An 18771-nucleotide genomic window follows, 5' to 3' on the forward strand; every position below is an offset into this window, starting at 1 on the left:
TAAAATCCAAATGTGCATCATTAAAACAATGGATAAATGTAGTATAATTCATAGAATGGAATACTATGCAGCAATACAAAGAAGCCAACATAGCCACACGATATAGCAGATGCTACAATGTTGAACTATTGAAAGATGTTGAACTGTTGAACTATTGAAGTATTGAAAGAAAGAATGCACAAAAGAATACACGGATAATGGCACCATTTATATAAAGCACAAAAAATAGATAAAATAAACCATAGGGTGAACAGTGAATTAACCATGGAGAAAATCTCAACAAATCATCGGGTTCATATCAATTCTGTTATGTAATCCCATTTCAGTTAAACTAGAAATCAATAATAAGGATATGTTTTTATTTTTTTTATTTTACATATTTTATTTATTTATTTTTCAGAGAGAGAGAGAGAGAGAGAGAACACAAGCAGGGGGAGAGGCAAGCAGGCAGAGAGAGAAGCAGGTTCCCTGCTAAGCAGAGAGCCTGGTGCAGAACTCTATCCCAGGACCCTGGGATCTTGACCTGAGCAGAAGGAAGATGCTTAACTGATTGAGCCTTTCAGGAATCCCATAAGGATATGTTTTTAAAACTCCCATGCATTTGGCAGTTTTTTAAAGAGGTGAGATTTATATTTGAAAAGATGTATAAGAGCATCAACAGGAATGTATTGTAGCTATACATCAACGGTAGTTGACATTATGGCGTGATTGCTTAGGGTCAGGTGCTGCTCCAGTGCTTGACTATATTATCTTATTTCTTCTTCCAATGATCTTACAAATTAAGTCCTTTTATTAACATTATATTACCATTAAGAAAACCAAGTTACTTGCTTAACCTCACAAAATTCAAATGCAGTAGAGATGGGATCCAAACCCAGGTGATCTGACTACAGAGATTGTCCTTAACCACTCTGCTATGCTGGCCAAGAACAACAAAGATGGAGAAATGGGGGGCTGTGAGACATGTTTGGGGAACACGTGTAACAGATGCAGATGGACTGTCGGGGGATGTTGGTGATAAAAAATGAAAAAGTATCTGGTAGTGGAAATGGAGCAAAATTTGCTAAATTCTATTAGTTGTGTGTACTAGAGTAACCCTAAAGATGGTGGATTATGAAATGGCACAATGAAATCTGCATTTTTAGGAAGATCTGTGCCTTGTCATGAAGAAGAAATATTTGAAGGGCGAGGTAAAAAGGCCTTTTAGCAGAAATGAGAAAAGACCTGTGCCAGAAAACTTGAATGGAAAAGAAGTACACAAGAAAATTACGTTTCTCAGGGAGAACTGACATTTGATACATGATTAGATGGGAAAAGTGATTCTAAATTTCTAAAGCTTTGTAACCGGGATGATGATGATGACATGAACCAAGATAAAGAATGAACATGGAAGAGTAAGTATGTAGGGGAAGGTTGAGCCCCAAGTTGGACATTTTGACTTTAAGGTATCTGTGAGATAGAAATTGAGGTGTTTTGCTGATGCTAGAAACGTGGGCCGAATCAGAAGCTAACTCAGCACAAAAGGAAGGGCTAGACATGGAGGTTTGGGCATCAGCCTCCATGGTGATGAAGCCTCATGGGCAGCTGCCAAGAGAAATTGCTTTGGAGCAGAGAGACCTAACCCCAGATGGTGAAGGTTGGAGGAGAGAAGGGAGGGAGAAGTGCAGACATCTGTGTCTGCTAATCTTTTAAGAAGTTAGGTAGTGAAGAGAAAGTGAAGGGGAAGATGCTAAATCAGAGGAAGATGCAGTTGAATGGTTAATAATCGCTGACATTTATTGAAGGTTTATTAAACGCTTTACATAGATTATCTAAATTAACCCCTGCAACTCTGGATTGGGTAGGGTTGTTTTTTTTTTTTTAAGATTTTTTTTTATTTATTTGAGAGAGGGTGGAGAGAAGACTCCCTTCCCACTGAGCCCAAAGCCTGACATGGGGCTGGAACCCAGGACCCTGGGATCATGATCTGAGCTGAAGGCAGATGCTTAACTGACTGAGCCACCTGGCACCCCTGAAATGAGTACTTTTGTTACTGATGTTTTGTGGATGGAACATACAGCTAAGTGGTGGAGTCAGGATTTATATGTAGGCAGTCTGTCTTTTAAACGTGATACCAAAGCCTGGCTGAATGGTGGGCAGGAGATGAGATTTCAGCACGCTTGTAGCATAAGGAGAGTTGAACTAGATGAGGGGTGTGAAGACAGAGGGCATGTGGAACAGAAAATAGGAGGTGCTGGGATCGACCAGGGGATGGAGCCAATGTTTTCCTCTAGCACGAGGGGAAAGGAAGGGGTAGGGGAACCACTTCAAAGTGTGGGTGGCGGAGAATCCTTAGGTTCATTCTGGGTGACTTGGCCCCATATTTTGCTTGTGGAGATCAGCTGTTGAGACACCATGAGCCTGGGGTGGCTCTGTGGCATTGAATGAGGGCTCTGGTTTGAGACAGCTGGAGCCACAGTGTGGAAACAGTAGCCGTGGAGTGGAGCAGCACATTACTCGGGGTCCAGTTCTGATGATAACCCATAAGGTAAAAATCACAATAATCAAAGCGGCATTAAAAAAAAATCCCTTAAGTCTCTCATAAAGTACAGTATATACGATTTTATGTATATTGTCCTGTCTCTCAATTAGTCTGACAGTGCCAGGTTTTCCTCCAGCAATGAGACAGATGGCTGTTTCTTTGGTTGAGCCCTGGAACAATGTGTTGGCCTGCATTGGGCCCCTTGGATGAGAAAATTCATGCAGGAGGAGACACCACTGTGCAGGGAGTCTTACAAGTATAGCTGTGCAGACTGACTAGGATGTGGGTCCTGGCATGGTCTGTACTCTGTGTGATGGTGGACAACTTTACCTGATTTTTCAGTCTTGGTTTCTTTTTCTGTGAACTTGATTAGTATGGGTGCCAACATTGATGAGATGCTCAAGTACTAGTAGAAAATAAGAAAACGTGAAACCAAACAGCAAAACCCATTGGTGTGGACAAGAAAAGAAGGATCGACAAAGGACCCAGCTGCGGTGGGAGAGCCTGAAACAATGATCCATTGGGCCTTTGCCAGGGGTCTCATAAGACGCAATGTACAGTGGGAGAACACGTGGTTGAGTTTACCCAGGATTGAGGATCCATGCTAACGCTCGGTGAAGCATACCGTAAGGTCAAGAGCAAAGGCACATAGGATGCCGGTAAGGAAAGTGGTGGAAATCGATGCATTGGGAGACTACTTTGGGGGGTTAGTGAGGGGTGGGAGGAGTTAATAAACTAAGTGAATAAGGAAGAATCAAGTGAAGAGAGTCACACTTTTTTTTTTTTAATTAAGATTTTTATTTATTTATTTGACAGAGAGAGAGGGAACACAAGCAGGGGGAGTGGAAGAGGAAGAAGCAGGCTCCCTGCCGAGCAGGGAGCCTGACGTGGGGCTCGATTCCAGGACCCTGGGATCATGACCTGAGCCGAAGGCAGATGCTTAACAACTGAGCCACCCAGCGCCCCCCACACTGCATTTTAAGAGCAAGATCAGTCAGGATGAGGGAAGAGAGGAAGTCAAGTCTGTGAGGGGATGATATAGGGAGGAGGGACTTTTCTTCTACTCTTAGGTTTTGTGCCTGGGGCCTACAAATGAAGCTGGTAAAGGACAGCTTAACAGAAAAGAAAAAAGCATACAAAGAGGCTGTTAGATCCGGAGGCTTATTATATACCATTTAACAAAGAGCAGTAAATTATGGAGATGTGACAAGACAAAGGAAAAAGGGGTTTGGGCTTGGGCCAGTAAACTGTGGAAAAGTGCGGAGGAAATATATAGGGGAAACTAATGGATGAGAAGGGTTATTTTAGTAAGGTTTGTTTGTACAGATTCATCTTGGCACGGACCCCCTTTTCTGGTAAGAAGAATGTTCTCTTCTTCCTGGTGTGAGGAGAGCACCTTTCTCTCTGGAAATTTATGCCCTGCTTTTGCTTTTAGGTAGAAAGAGCCCTTACCTGATCTGCTATTTCTCACTTGCCTGCAGCTCAAAATAATATGCCAAAGTGGCACATCTCAGGGTGGTATGTTTTGATCCTCTCCAGTCGAGTTCAGAGACAGCATCTGGAGATCGTCCTTCCTGATTTGGAGCTTTTCTTTCCACAGCGATGCCTTTCATGGACTAAGGTGGTCACTTCTCTTCTGAACTCAGATTTGAATAATGTGTCACAGCACATTTCTGTGAGCAGTCATGAGAGCCTTGTTATTTTTAAGGATGATAGACCTGTGTGTTGTGAAGATCATTAGGTCTGACACCAAAAGCCTGGGGGCTGGAACCATGCCACGTTCAGATGCTGGCTCTTCCACTCCTCAGCTGTGTGACCTTAGTCAATGGGACTAACTTCCCTGTTTCTTGGTTTTCCCATCTATAAAAGAGAGGTAAGAGTGGTTGTTGAGAAGCTTAAATGAGGAGTACTTTTGGAACTGTGATGAGCCTTAGGAAATGCTAAATGAAATTTTATTATTATGAAAATGGAAAAAAGCTCATTTTTTAGCGGAGTGGATGCTCAGCTTTTTCTGGGTTGGTTCTAGTTCCATTGTCTGGCTTGCTCTGAATCAATGCCACATACTTTGGAGTTCACTGGTTAGAATGAAAAGAACCATCTGTGGTCGGGGAGCGTAGCATGCTCTGTCAAGGAAATGACCCCAGGGAGGATGAAGTGTTCAGCCCAGGACTGTAATTTCGGGAGCACAGTCCCCATGCAGAGGAGCAAGGTCGCTGTCCACAGGCATCTTCCCTTAGCCAGCATGGCGACAGATCTAGTCCCTGACTTTTTCTTATTCCTAGGGACAGTTTCATCCTTTTACAGGAAATCTCTATCCTCAGCTCTTGGATTACCCTTACAGAGAGACCCGCACAATCACATCTATTGTTTGTTTTTCTGCCATAATTTTACCTTTTTTTTTTTTTTTTTAAATCTGTGTAGTTTGTAACCTAATGACTGTTTCTGTAACATCCATCACTCTGACAGAGATAATAACACCCAAGTAGAACAAGGAATGAATAATTTAACAGGAAAAATTAGAATCCCGGTATAAGCTTCTTCAAAGAGATTTTCTGAATTAAAGGTGAGGTAATCTGTTCGGTGGAGAATAAATTAACCCTTTCTTTTGTGTTCAGAGCTCCTTGGAGGATTGTTTAGAGCTGATTTGAATAAAGCTGAAACATTAGGTACTCTCTATGTATCTCAGAGCATCTGTACATGATACTCTTATTATATAAAAAGTCCTTTGGACAGTTATTGCAACAACCTCTCTAGCCTAAATGTCTAACCTAGGTCCCCACCTGGCAGTTCCCATGTATTTGCTAATGGAAAATAGGACAAGAGAAGCCATTAAAAGATACTGGCATTGCCAAGCTCCAGAGGGGCTATGAGAATAAAAAACAGGGGCGCCTGAGTGGCTCAGTTGGTTAAGCCTCTTCCTTCAGCTCAGATCATGATCTCAGGGTCCTGGGATGGAGCCCCACGTCAGGCTCCCTGCTAAATAAGGAGCCTGCTTCTGCCTCTTCCACTCCCCCTGCTTGTGTTCCCTCCCTCTGTGTCAAAAAAATAAATAAAAATCTTTAAAAAATATACAACGCGGTGTGACTCTCTGTTGCTTGATTTTTCCTTATTTGTTTAGTGTATTAACTCTTCCCACCTCTCACTAATCACCCAAAGCAGTTTCCCAGTGCCTCGATTTCCACCACTTTCCCTACCAGCACCCTATGTCCCTCTCCTTCTGGCTCTCCCTGAGCTCTTGCTCTCTCTCTCTCTCAAACAGATAAATAAAATCTTAAAAAAAATTTCTTCTTGAACTAGAAATCTGGAAGGCAGTAGCCAGGAAATGGTAATAAAGGGTTTAAAAGAAAAAAAAAAAAGTTTTGGTTTCAGTATCTCTTTTAAATCATGCCTCCAAATAAAGAATGGATGTTTGGGTCTGAAGCTGGGCTGTCCAGAGGCCAGTGGAGAAGAGTTGTAAACACATGAGTAAGTCATGACTCAAAAATGGAATTAGGAGAAAATCCACACCTGGAAATGGAAATTAAAGAAGAAAAAAGGTTTTAATGTATTTATTGGTATAAACATACACATGTACATGCATATACACACACACGATGTAAGTACACACTCATACTCACTGTCTAGTTCCTGAAAATCATGACCCAAAGCATAGAAATAATACCAGTTCGACACTTGGGAACAAAAGCCAGCAGTCACGTTTTTACTTTGGGCTCAGTTTATGTAGAATTTGTGCTAAAGCAGGAGGCTCAACAAGATTTTAATACAAAAGCCTTTCCTTACCTTCCCCAAATCTGATGGATTTTCAAAAGCAAAAATTAAATTAAATGCCATGTCAATTCTTGTGTGACAGAGCCTCACAACTATAAAGAGGGCAAGGAGCCACAAAGAGACATCAAACCAGCAGGAAGTAAATTGTTCTTCATTGCTTTGAAGTTTTTTGTTTTTAAAATTTGATCTATCTCCTATTTCTCTCTCTCTCTCTCTCTCTTTCTGTTTTCTCTTTATCTTTACCAAAGTACAGTGAGCCAATGCATGGGACTTTCATTTCTACGTATTTTGTACTTTTTCTTTTTTTTTCTTCCAAATTAGACTTACAGAATTTACAGCCCAGAATACTGACTCTAGTCAATGCGGTCGTGGGTTAGTTCTCCCTCACAATTACTGGCTACTCCAGAGGGCTGGGGTCAGAGGCTTGATTAAATAAATTACAGCTTCAGGTCCCCTCCAATAAACCATGTCAAGCTTTAGGCAACCCAAAACAATGCTCCCTGTTTTAACCCATAATGGGCAGTTGAGTTTAGTAAATGGCCTAATCACTGCAGCATAAATATTTATGGGAGAATTTTTCCAATTAAGGTAGAGGCTTGTTTAGATGCTATCAGTTTAGAGAGGGCTTTTCCAACAAGAAAATTACTGTTAAAAGACATCAGGAAATGGTTAAACTCCAGAAGGCTAAAAGGTCAGAGAGTCTGCCATGTGCAAAGCTCGCGTTCCTATTACTGCTGTCTATACGTATTAAACCCTCTCCTACCCTTTTAAAAGGGGGATTAAAAAATAGCCCTTTGTACCTGGGGGGAAAAATGTTGGTTCATTCATATAAAAAATATTTATGTTGAGAAATAAAAATGTGGGCAGTGAGTCAACCAGGTTTGGTGTTCTCCCCGCTTTCACAACAGGCTGCACATAGGTCTTGCTTGTTTGCTGGTCTGGAGCACGGAGGGTGTCGCCAATAATCGTATTGAACAATTTTCGTCGTAGGTGTTATCAGCATGGACTCCCAAGGATTCCTGTTGTACACACCCTAGAGAGAGATGTAAACATGCAATTTGTAAGTCATATTACCAAGAAAGAGCTGTATAAAATCTGAAATGTGGAGTACAGGCAGAAAAACTCCCAGAGGAGAAGAATATGTGATCTCAGTGGGAATTCATTAATCTACCAAACAGTGTACGTGCGTGTCTGCCATATGGTATTTTACTCTAAAGGAAAACATAAAAGAGAAAAAGAGAAAGTGGGAAAAAAACAATCCTCCTAGCATGTGAACACAAAGTACTTCTGCCTGAAAATACACTTACTAAGTGTATGGCGCGGGAAACACAGGAGAGTATCCTAGACTGGTACCATTAGAGCTGAGAAGGTTTTAGAAGCATTGCCATCTGATTTTGATTCTCCCTGGAAAATAGAATAAAGTATTAAAGATTAAGGTTATTTAGCAACAATTTCAGCAGTTAGCTATGACGTAAAGCACAGCATAAACCGCATAAGATGGGGAAGATTGGTCTTCCATATTAGGATAACTTGTGTCCATTTAAGCCATAAGTATGAGCAATCCTTTCCAATCACAGCTGTGGCAAAACCAGAAGGCGGTGAGACACCTGAAAAAATATGAGACCATAAAGGGAGGCATTTGCCATTTCATAATTAAATTGTGGAGGAGAATCTCCTTTAGGGTCCTACCCACTCCCCACCTCTGCCCCATCCTCAGTGTGAACATGAATCCAGAAAAAAATGCCTCCAAGCTCAACCACAGGGATAACTTTGGCTTTTGCCTTTATTGTCCTTTTCCTTCTGGGTCTGCCGATAAACAACTGTGCTCGAAACAGCACAGGTAGCGGAGCTCAGGGGGTCCCTGGAGCACCAAGAAAGTGCATACTTTCCACCAAGAAAGTGCATACCTGCAGATGTACAGAGCGTGGCTTTGAGGGAGAGCCACTCTGAATTAGTGACTTTTGTCAGGTCTGAGTGACTCAGGTTCTGCCTAGAAGTCTCTGGGACCTGGGAGAATGCAGTGGAGGGTTGTCTTTAAACACTTGGCTCACAAAGGTTGGCTTAGGGCAAGGAAATTGAGATAAAAAGTATCTAATGCTTGTTGTTACTGTTCTTCTTATGCCCTCCTTTTAAAAATGACATCTGTACTTAGATTTTGTCTCTTATCTATCTCCAACTTAACGATATTTGTTGCTTTAGAACTGAATTTCTCTCTGAGTGGGAAGTTGAAGCACCCATCTATGGGTAGAACTCCTCTTAAATTTGAGATTAAAGACCCATTAGACACCATGGTGGGAAGCAAGCCAGTTATATAAATCTAAGCAGATTCTTAGTTTATTCTGACCTGTATCCTATCATGTAAATCTATGTTGGTGGGTAGAGAACTTGTTTCCACTCAAAAGAGACCATGCCTTATTTTATTTTATCTTCTTCTTCTTATTTTTAAGAGAGGGCAAGGGTAGGGAGAGGGAAAGAATCTTTTTTTTTAATTAATTAATTAATTAATTTTTTTATAAACGTACAATGCATTATTAGCCCCAGGAGTACAGGTCTGTGAATCGCCAGGTTTACACACTTCACAGCACTCACCATAGCACATACCCAACCCCGGGAGAGGGAAAGAATCGTAAGCAAGCTCTACGCTGGGCATGGAGTCTGACTCAGGGCTCTGTCTCCTGACCCTGAGATCATGACTGGAGCCCAAATCAAGAATCAGTTGCTTAACCAACTGAATCACCCACGTGCCCCAAGATCATGTTTTCTAATGTGGAGGATAGGAGACAGCTCAGATCTTTGTTACTACTTTTTTTCTCTGGAATGTTGACTGGCTCAGATTTTGGGAAGGACACACTTTTTTATGCTGTGTTTGCTCATGAACTTAAACAGCAGGATAATGACTGCATTCAGAAGGTTCTCCTTCTAGATTAGATCACTAATACATGTGGAGATTTGGGATTTGGGCCGATTTGATTTGGTTTTCTGATTTCCCATCTAGAAGTGTTTTGAAGGTCAACAAAATGATACTGATAATTGCTTTAGGAAAATGTTAGACAAACATAATAGGTTGACGACTCATTACTAATTAAGGAAAGGAAATTAATCTCCCATCTACATTGTCTTACATCTGTTTAAAGGAGCCATTGCAGACTGTTTTTAAGAGCTTTGGCAGGAGTGCTAGATCATCGTGGTTATCATGTTGGGGCCTTGGTAGAGGGGCAATTTCCTGCCTTGTCTCTTGCTAATGCATATTGCAGTCTTGACCATCTGTAACGTGCTGTAATACTTCCTTTCTCTGACATTAAGTCTTCAGGATGAGTACTTATTCAGGAACTTTTCAGAATGGGTATTTTTATTATAAAAACTGTAATCTGTCACTTAAACCTAAGCCACTGATTATAACGGGCAGAATGTTCTTTAGGGTTAGCAAATCGCATGTAGGGGCACGTCTCCACTGAGGTAGTTTTCCAAGTGGTGCTTTTCACATGCTTTCTGTGTCTGTATTTCTAAGTTCAGAAAGGGAATGACAAAGAGGAGACGCTGGGTTTAAGTCTGATTTGTCTTCTGACCTCAAAGGTTGAAGAGGCAGTTATTTTTGGAGCTAATGCCTTGAGTTTAATTGGAAGTTTTTTTTCTTTATTTTCTTTCTTTTTTTTTTTTTTTTCCATAGGGATAAGTAGGGTACTGCTTAACACCCGTTTGGTGGTTTGTACAGAGGCTGGGACTAGCCCAAACTAATACCTAAATGCTAAATTGTAGACAAAATAAAACCAGAATGTGGATGAGAAGCCTTAGGAAGCCTACTGTTTGTGAGCGGATAAATGAACCCCTCCGAGACTAGTGCTGAATGAACCCAAGCCGTGCTTCCATATCCAACACAGTGAGCTCTGTGCTCAACCAGGTTGGCTGAATGACTTTGATTGAACCCTTTACTCCAGGCACAAGTCCCTTCCTTTCTAAATGTTCGGGGCACTATTTAGTGCAGTTATGGAAATCAGTAGTGTTTTGTGTACTCAGAGAAATCAGGATCAGGCTTAAGAAACTCAGGTTTGGGATCTCACAGTAATTCAATCTATTCTTTCTCTTTTTGCATTGGTCCTTTTGTCTCCTTCTCAGACACTATTTATAAGGAAATTCTGAATTTGTTTGCTCTAAGCGTAAGTGTGTGCTATATTGGTCATGTGGATGAAAGAAAGCCTAGTTTCCACGAAGTCAATTTAATTGAGTGCAAATGTTGAGGGTACTATTGAATGGCTCATGGTTTGAATGGGTTTAACATCTTTCAGGACTTAACATTCTGTTTTTCAGATTTTTTCCATTTAATTCCATGGATGGATTTATATTCTTTTACTTACATCACATCATTTTATATCAAATTCAATTATATCTACCATTAAAAATACATGCAACACAAAGAGCACTGTAGTGAAAAAAAAAATCAATCTTAATTTTAATAATGCGCTGCCTTACTGAGATGCTGTTAAAATAAGTCCCAAATTTATCTCTTTTGTTTGTAACATATTACTTTAAAAAGTAAACCCACAATACACAACACTAATTGAATGCTACATTTGTATTTTTGAAATTGTTTTATATCTATTACTTAACAACAAAGTTTAAAACCAGTATGAAAAAGACCAAATGATTTTATTACTATGTTGGGGGTAATGTATACCTGGCTCACCACCAGTATCCTTGATGGCTAATGGTTGAAACTACTCTTTTTTTTTTTTTAAAGAAGATTTTATTTATTTATTTGAGAGAGAGAGAGAGAGAGAGAGAGAGGAGTGCACAAAGGATGGAGGGGCAGTGGGAGAGGGAGAAGCAGATTCCCTGCTGAGTGGGGAGCCCAACGTGGGGCTTGATCCCAGGATGTGAAAGCAGACATTTAGCTGAGCAACTGAGGTGCTCCAGGCTGAGACTACTTTTTTAATCAGATCACTTAAGTATTTCAAACAAGGCTGGAATAAGTTTTTTGGGGACTGCCATACTCAAGCAAAACCGTTAGATTACCAAAATGTCATTGCACGCAAAAGAAAAATCTACTTTAAAAAAAGGTTGTTTTTTGTTTGTTTGTTTGTTTGTTTGACTGTTTTGGGGGGCTTGTTTGGTTTGGTTTGATTTGGTCTTTTTAGTAAATGGCTATGAGTGACCTATGAAGTTTGGAACCCCCAATTATCTGAGTTTTTTTTTTCTTTTAAAGATTTAAGGGGCACCTGGGTGGCTCAGTGGGTTAAGCCGCTGCTTTCAGCTCAGGTCATGATCTCAGGGTTCTGGGATCGAGTCCCGCATCGGGCTCTCTGCTCAGCGGGGAACCTGCTTCCCTCTCTCTCTCTCTCTCTCTCTCTGGCTGCCTCTCTGTCTACTTGTGATTTCTCTCTGTCAAATTAATAAATAAAATCTTTTAATAAAAAAAAAGATCACAAGTAGGCAGAGAGGCAGGCAGAGAAAGAGGAAGGGAAGCAGGCTCCCTGCTGAGCAGAGAGCCCTACACGGGGCTTGATCCCAGGACCCTGGGATCACGACCTGAGCCGAAGGCAGAGGCCTAACCCACTGAGCCACCCAGGTGCCCTTATCTGCTGAGTTTTAAGGTGGACAGCATAATGATGCCTGATTTTTTTTTTTTTTTGGGAAAAAAAAAAAGTTCAAAATTTAGACTCAATATGTTTCCAAGCAGGGGATTTTAATCATTTTCAGTAAGTGGAGACTGAGAGACTCAATTTAGAGTTTCCGAACACAAGTTTATAATCCAAAAGTTGGCACTTTGGAGCACTGTGGCACAGACGACATTGCTATAACTTAAATACTTCACAACTAAGGAATGCGTGTCTGGAAATTTCCTTCTGAAGTGAACTGTTCCTTATGCTGATAACTGCAGTGTTGAGCGTTACACTCTGCCCCCTAATTTCCCTTGCTCTGTGGCTGGTCGGAGCGTCTATAAGAAGTCATGTATTCTGACAGCTGGAACCTCCTTTCCTAAGACCTTTCGAAAGCATCCATCTTTCACTTCTTTGTACACCTGCTGACAGTTTCTTAAATGGATCAGCGGTTTCCTTACTCCTCTACAGAACTGATGACAGTTTTCAAGGGGGTTTGAAAAATATCCCGGCCTTGAAGTTGTTTACACCAATATTCACAGTTGATAAATTGGGCTGTCATTCTGATCTTACCGTAGAGGGCAGAAAGGGGATTTAGTAGTGGTGTTGATCACGGCAATATGAGGCCCAAACAGATCCTACATCCATTACCAGATCCCGTTACCATCTGTTGTTCTCCATCTCCGACGAGGGCAGGCCACGGAGGCCTGACTACACCGGGAGTGATGCAGGCTGTAAGACAGAGGGAAGGTATCTGGGAAATAAAGGGGTTCAATCCTGATCCAGTCGATGAGAGAGTTTATGGACCCTCCTTACCCTAAAGGGTTTAAAATAGAAACTGGAGGGGGCGCCTGGGTGGCTCAGTGGGTTAAACCGCTGCCTTCGGCTCCGGTCATGATCTCAGGGTCCTGGGATCGAGTCCCGCATCCGGCTCTCTGCTTGGCGGGGAGCCTGCTTCCTTCTCTCTCTTTCTGCCTGCCTCTCAGTGTACTTGTGGTTTCTCTCTGTCAGATAAATAAATAAAATCTTTAAAAAAAAAAATAGAAACTGGAAACTCTCCTGTCTGGGGGCTCGCTTACTAAGCATCCTTGTTTGAAGACAGGTGGAGGAAAGATTGTCTCTCAATGGCTGCTTCATGAATTCCGTTCTTTGTTGTACTCACTTCCAAACAACTGAAATATGCAGATGGGCAGGCTAGATTATAGGGTTTAAGCCATACAGTGCTATACTTAGGCATTATTTGTTTCTGATTAATTTCTAGATCCCTGATTCCCAACACATGTGCAATGTCAGAATCATCTGGAAGGTTTCTACAAACTATGCAGACCTGGCCCTTGCAACTTTGGGACCACCAAGCCAGATTCTTGGGGACGGAGCTAGGAAGGAGGAAGGAGCCAGGCTGGGGAGGTCTGGCCCAGTGATCAGCCACTGTCCTGCTGGTCAAGGATCACTGCTTTGGGGAGGTTTAATTCAGAAACCAGTCTAGGATATAAGTCCCCTAGGAAACAGAGAAATGGGATTTTTGAAATCTGGCTGTCCCACCTGTGGACAGAGGTGTGGGTGAACGAGAGGGAATATCAATCCAGATGCTAAGCCATTTGCAGGCTTCTCACATTGTGCTGTCAGTGGTGACTTTGCCTTGAGAAAGATTGCAACAGAGTACTGGCTACGTAAGTCTATAAGCAGTAATCTGAGATGGCGGCATGCTGTTTTAGGGGTGAGTGGTGGGGGCGAGGCGGGGAAGGTAGGAAGAAGTAGAGAAATTTGGAAGGAGGCTGAGGACTAGAATTCACTACATAGTGTGACAAGAGCTGAAGAGAACAGATTTTTATGCGGAGTAGGTGATTCTGTTGCACCTAGGTTTCGTCTGCTTGTGGCAAGGATAATGCAAGCTCTTTCTCATTTTCTGCTTTCTAAGGATGACGGTTGTTAACTGGGCAAACATTAAAATGTCAGATTTTTGTTTTAGAAAGTGCAGGTGAAGTGGGTAGGAGAAGAATAAATGAAACAAGATGGGATTGGGAGGGAGACAAACCATAAGTGACTCTTAATCTCACAAAACAAACTGAGGGTTGCTGGGGGGAGGGGGTTTGGGAGAAGAGGGTGGGATTATGGACATTGGGGAGGGTATGTGCTTTGGTGAGTGCTGTGAAGTGTGTAAACCTGGTGATTCACAGACCTGTACCCCTGGGGATAAAAATATATGTTTATAAAAAATAAAAAATTAAAAAAAAAAAAAAAAAAGAAAGTGCAGGTGTACAAATATGGACTTTTGGTTCCAAAATTAAAAAAAAAAAAAATTTGGATCTTAAAAACAGCAGAAAAGAGTCTGACTTTTATTAAGTCATCGTTATCAGAAGTAGCCCACGAACTCCAAACTGAAGCTCCAGGAGCTGTTCCATCTTTTGCAGAAATTGGTTAGGAAGTAACTGAAACTGGTTTTCCAAATGGCAAGGATCAAACCATCTGGAAGCCAGAGACCCTGGTAACACAGGGACCTGGAGTCCTGCTCTGTGAGTCTGATGCCAAGTCCCTTTCAAGTTGTGCCACTGACTGAGGAGATGAGGGGAGATCACAGACAGGCGGCAGCAGGGAAGGGCTGTTTTCTTTCTGGGGAACAGCCCTCACTTGGACTCTTCTCTCCCCACTCTCTTCCCCTAGCCCCCAAATTACGGCTGTTTGTCCTTTTTTTTTTTTTTTTTAATACTGTCAACTTTCAAACATAAGGTCCTCGAGGAACAAGGACTGTTTCATTTGAATGTGTTAATGGGTTTTAGGCACTTCTAAGGAATAATAAGTAACTCCAAACTTTCATTTTTGTGACCTTCTTAAACTTGTGCTGAAAAACATTTCTGTTTTGTAAGATTTCTTAGAAGAGAATGTAGCAGGTTCCAGAGAAATGCCTTCGGTGCTTGAATCCCAAACTGGGAAAACACTTCTGCTAAGCGAAGGCAGGCTTTCTTGTAGCAGGCGTTTGGTTTATATGTGAAGTGATCAATTATCAATATTACATTAGTAAAGGCAGTTTAAGTAGCATTTACATTCTCTTGCAGGAATTGCTTGTGGTTTTATGGCAAAGAACATGAGTCTGAACCCCATGGGTTTTTCATTCGTTAGAAGAATGCCGCTCAACTTGGTTAAACAAGTATTTGAGGAAATATTTGAAAATGTGACTAAGCTTTGAAGGCGCTAAAACAGAAGTAGAAGATCTCATCCTTTTCTGCAGTTTCGATTCCCCCGGATCGGAGGGAAAAAAAGTGTTTGATTCTGGGACCTGGGCTAACTCCATCGCCTGCAGCCACAAGAGCTTAAGGAATAATGGGATCTGAGCGGTAAATACATGTCAGAAGGAACCTAACAATCATGACTTACAAGCAATAATCTGATTTAGAAAAATATTAAATTAGGGCCATTTGGAACGCAGTGCCTGAACAGTCCCCTCGGAGACACCCAGGTTGCGCTCTCTTAAGTGAGGCTGGTGGGCAAAGGGCGTTTGTCTCAGCTGTGGCGGGAGCGTGATTGATGCCCCTGCTGGTGCAAGCCTGGTGACCAACTTATTATTACAGCAGCTCTGAGGTTTGTCGCCGGGCTGTGCAAACAAATGATCGACATCATGTGGGAACAGCAGTAAGTGGAAGGGCCTCGGTGGAAAACAACGTCTGTGAAACAGGCTTTTCAGCCCCGAAGTTAGCTACCGAGAATGTAAAAACAAAGGTCTTTGCAAGAGAGACAGTGAGCAAAGCATGATGGATAATCTCGACCATGCACGTAATTGCTTCCAGGTGTCTGGCCACTTTATTACTCTTGGGGTTAGGCTACCACCCTCACAATGTTTTCTTTCTCAAACACGGCAACTCCTCAGAAAGCTGGTGCCAGCCCTTACTGCTAGCCTCATCAGCCTGGGCTGGACCTGTCTCCAGACAACTGCCACATTAGGGAGATTTAATAAGGGAGGTGTGTAAAATGGAGTTTAGGGAAGCCCCGTGAAAAGTCAGCGGCGTGCTGGAAGTTTGTTTTCTCCATCTGGGTTAAGTTGTCAACTGCTTGAAGTATTGATCATTTTTTCGAAGGCCACTTTTTTTTTTTTCCCCTCCGCTGTGTGACACGTTTCAATGCAGCCCACAGCTCTCTTTTTATGGAACAGATTGGATTCCTAATGCCGTTTTCAAACACTTTGGGTATCCACAATTGACTATTCAACGATTTAACTCCGATGCAAACAGAATGAAAAATCTAAAGTGTTCTCGCCTGGATGTCAACACCTTGAAGAAAGTCCAAACAGTTTTCTTAATCACCTGCTTTTCTAGGCTGGAGAAAATAATTGTGAAAGCCTAAAAATGCTGTCGCGTTTCATTTCTAAAAAGCTTGTTCCGAGAATAGTGATTCAAATTCATATGGTTTTAAAATTCCTTGATATAGGCAGAATCAGGTACTGCTGATAATTCAGTATCTGGCCTTAAAAATTTCTATAAAAAGACCAAAATCTTGTAAATGAAAACAAACACGTTTTGTTGCTACTCAGAGTTCCCCGCCTCCTTAGGACCTCTAGAAGCCACGGGGGGGGGGGGGGGGGGGGAGGGAATATTTTTTTAAAGGTGGAAATAAATGATAGGCATGATAACCATTATGAAATGTATGATAAATACAATACCTCATCTAATCTACTTTACTGTTACATAGTATTTGACTTAGAGCATCCTCACAAAAATAGATATACACATATAAATATATGTACATATATGTACAAATATACATACACATACATACAAAATACATATATATATTATTACTTTATTTCCCTATGTTATAGACTCTTACTTTGAACTGTCACAAGAAAAAATGTCATCCAACTATAGGAATAATTTTATCTTTATTAACATTTCTTATTACTCCATCATTTGAAAAAATCGATCATCCTAGTTTTCAGAAATATCCTTTCACGTTGTTATACATGGACCGGCATCGCGAGATAAAGGTACTGCCCTTGGGGCAGAAACTGTTACATTTCAGGGCACCTCTGGCCGGACCATCAATCATCCCTTTCTTCACATGGGATCATGTTCCCCTTCTCTTTTTGACCTTATCTAATATAGCCACAATTCAAACTGCACAAAGGTTGGATCTTCCGTGTAAAAATTCAAATGTATTTTTACTCCCAAGACTCCATCAAATTTCACACTAAAGATGAATTGTGTTGGAACACAGACCTAATCCCCAAGGAGGCACTGAAGCATCACTTTTGACCCGGGTAAGGCCAAATGCATCTGCACCCCGGCAGGGGGGCCCCAGCCGAAAGCCAGATGATTATTAAAAAACATAATGGTGTGAGAATTGCAATGAATTTTAATAAACCCATCTTTCTGCAGCTTAAGTTCATTTCTTTTACAAGAATATATATATGTATTTATATATATTTATGTATATATAAATGTATATACAAATGGTCCTTCTTATTGAAAAGATAAGAACAGTAACTTTTCGCTTCAAGATTGCCAAGCAGAAGGCTTTTAGTTTGTACAAAGCAATTTAAATGGGGACCTGGAGTAAACCGATTCACATGGCATTTACAACCGCAACAGTTTTGATGACTTGTCTACATTTATTTTCATTCTCCATGACTGAAGTAGTGGGTCTAGAATATAAAATAATCTGCAAGTAGGTCTTTCGTAGACAGCTGGCCTAGTTTTGCTCCTTCGAGGGCACTGTGCTATGGTCTCCTTTTGCCTCCTCTGCCCTCATTTGCTGGCCCATCCTTGCTGAGAAGGTCTCTCTTTCTCTATAGTCAGTTAAATGACTGATCTGCTTCTCTTGGACCCACTATTTCTTGACTGACTTTCCCCAGTCTTTCAGTGGTTGAAAGGAACAACTTCCGAGCGAGTAATCATTCCTGGCTCCTTCATACGAGGCTCCTGGAACTTCCCTGAAAATAGACAGTCTGCAGCCCTCGCAAACTTGAAATGCTTGATTTTGCAATATGAACCCAGCCTAGGACCTTCAGTCTGAGAACCTTCTCTGCAAGTGAAGAGGTTAAAAGTGAAGAAGGAACAGTAAGTGGCTCCGGAAGGACATAGTGTAAGACAAAAAGTCTTCACTTCCTTTAGGGCCTTGGAAAGATTTTCAGCAAAGGAACCATACTCGAGGGTCATTACTTTTCTCTTAATGGTGTTGAACAATTTAGAAGAAGGCCATTGGAAAACAGGTGAGAAAAGTGAAAACATTATTAATGACATACAGTAGGAGGATTAGTCCAAAAGTGAGACTTAACTGCTTTCGTGCAATTAGCAGAGGTTTTATATACATGCAGAAGGGTCTAGGTTGTCGCAGGCAACAGGAATGTGAACAGGGGGCCGAGGCAGTTCTCCCTTAGTAGTTCTATTTCCAGAAGCAGATTGCTAAGGCTGAGACAGTCCAGAAAAAGAAGGTTCTGGGGTCATGGGTTTATCAAGAAAATGGTGCTTTGGTTTTGAGTCTTATAATTTTTTTTACTCAAGGCCTGTGAAAAGATCTTGAGCTATTCCCGTGGCACCGACTCCTGCCCACTACACACCTGCCTGGGAGAGGCGGCCAGTGCTCTGCCTTGCCATTACCTACCTCTGAGATGATGCGCTTGAATTTTCTCAAGCTGAAACACCTTCCCTCGCCTCTACTGACCCAGACCTTAACCACTTCCCATGGCTTAAGCTCAGATGTCATTTCCTGAAGTTTTCTCCGATCACCTTGGCAAGCACTGATCTCTCCTTTTGATGTCCGTGTAGGTTGATGGTAACATCCTATAGCATTTACCTCTGTGGCTCCTGGTATAGTTACTGGTGTCTTTATCCTATTCCTATTGGATTTGAAGCCACTTAGTGGAGAGAAAATTGATATGTGCCAGACAGCATGTTACAT

Source organism: Mustela nivalis (assembly GCF_964662115.1).
Source record: "Mustela nivalis genome assembly, chromosome: 7".
Taxonomy (NCBI): Eukaryota; Metazoa; Chordata; class Mammalia; order Carnivora; family Mustelidae; genus Mustela; species Mustela nivalis.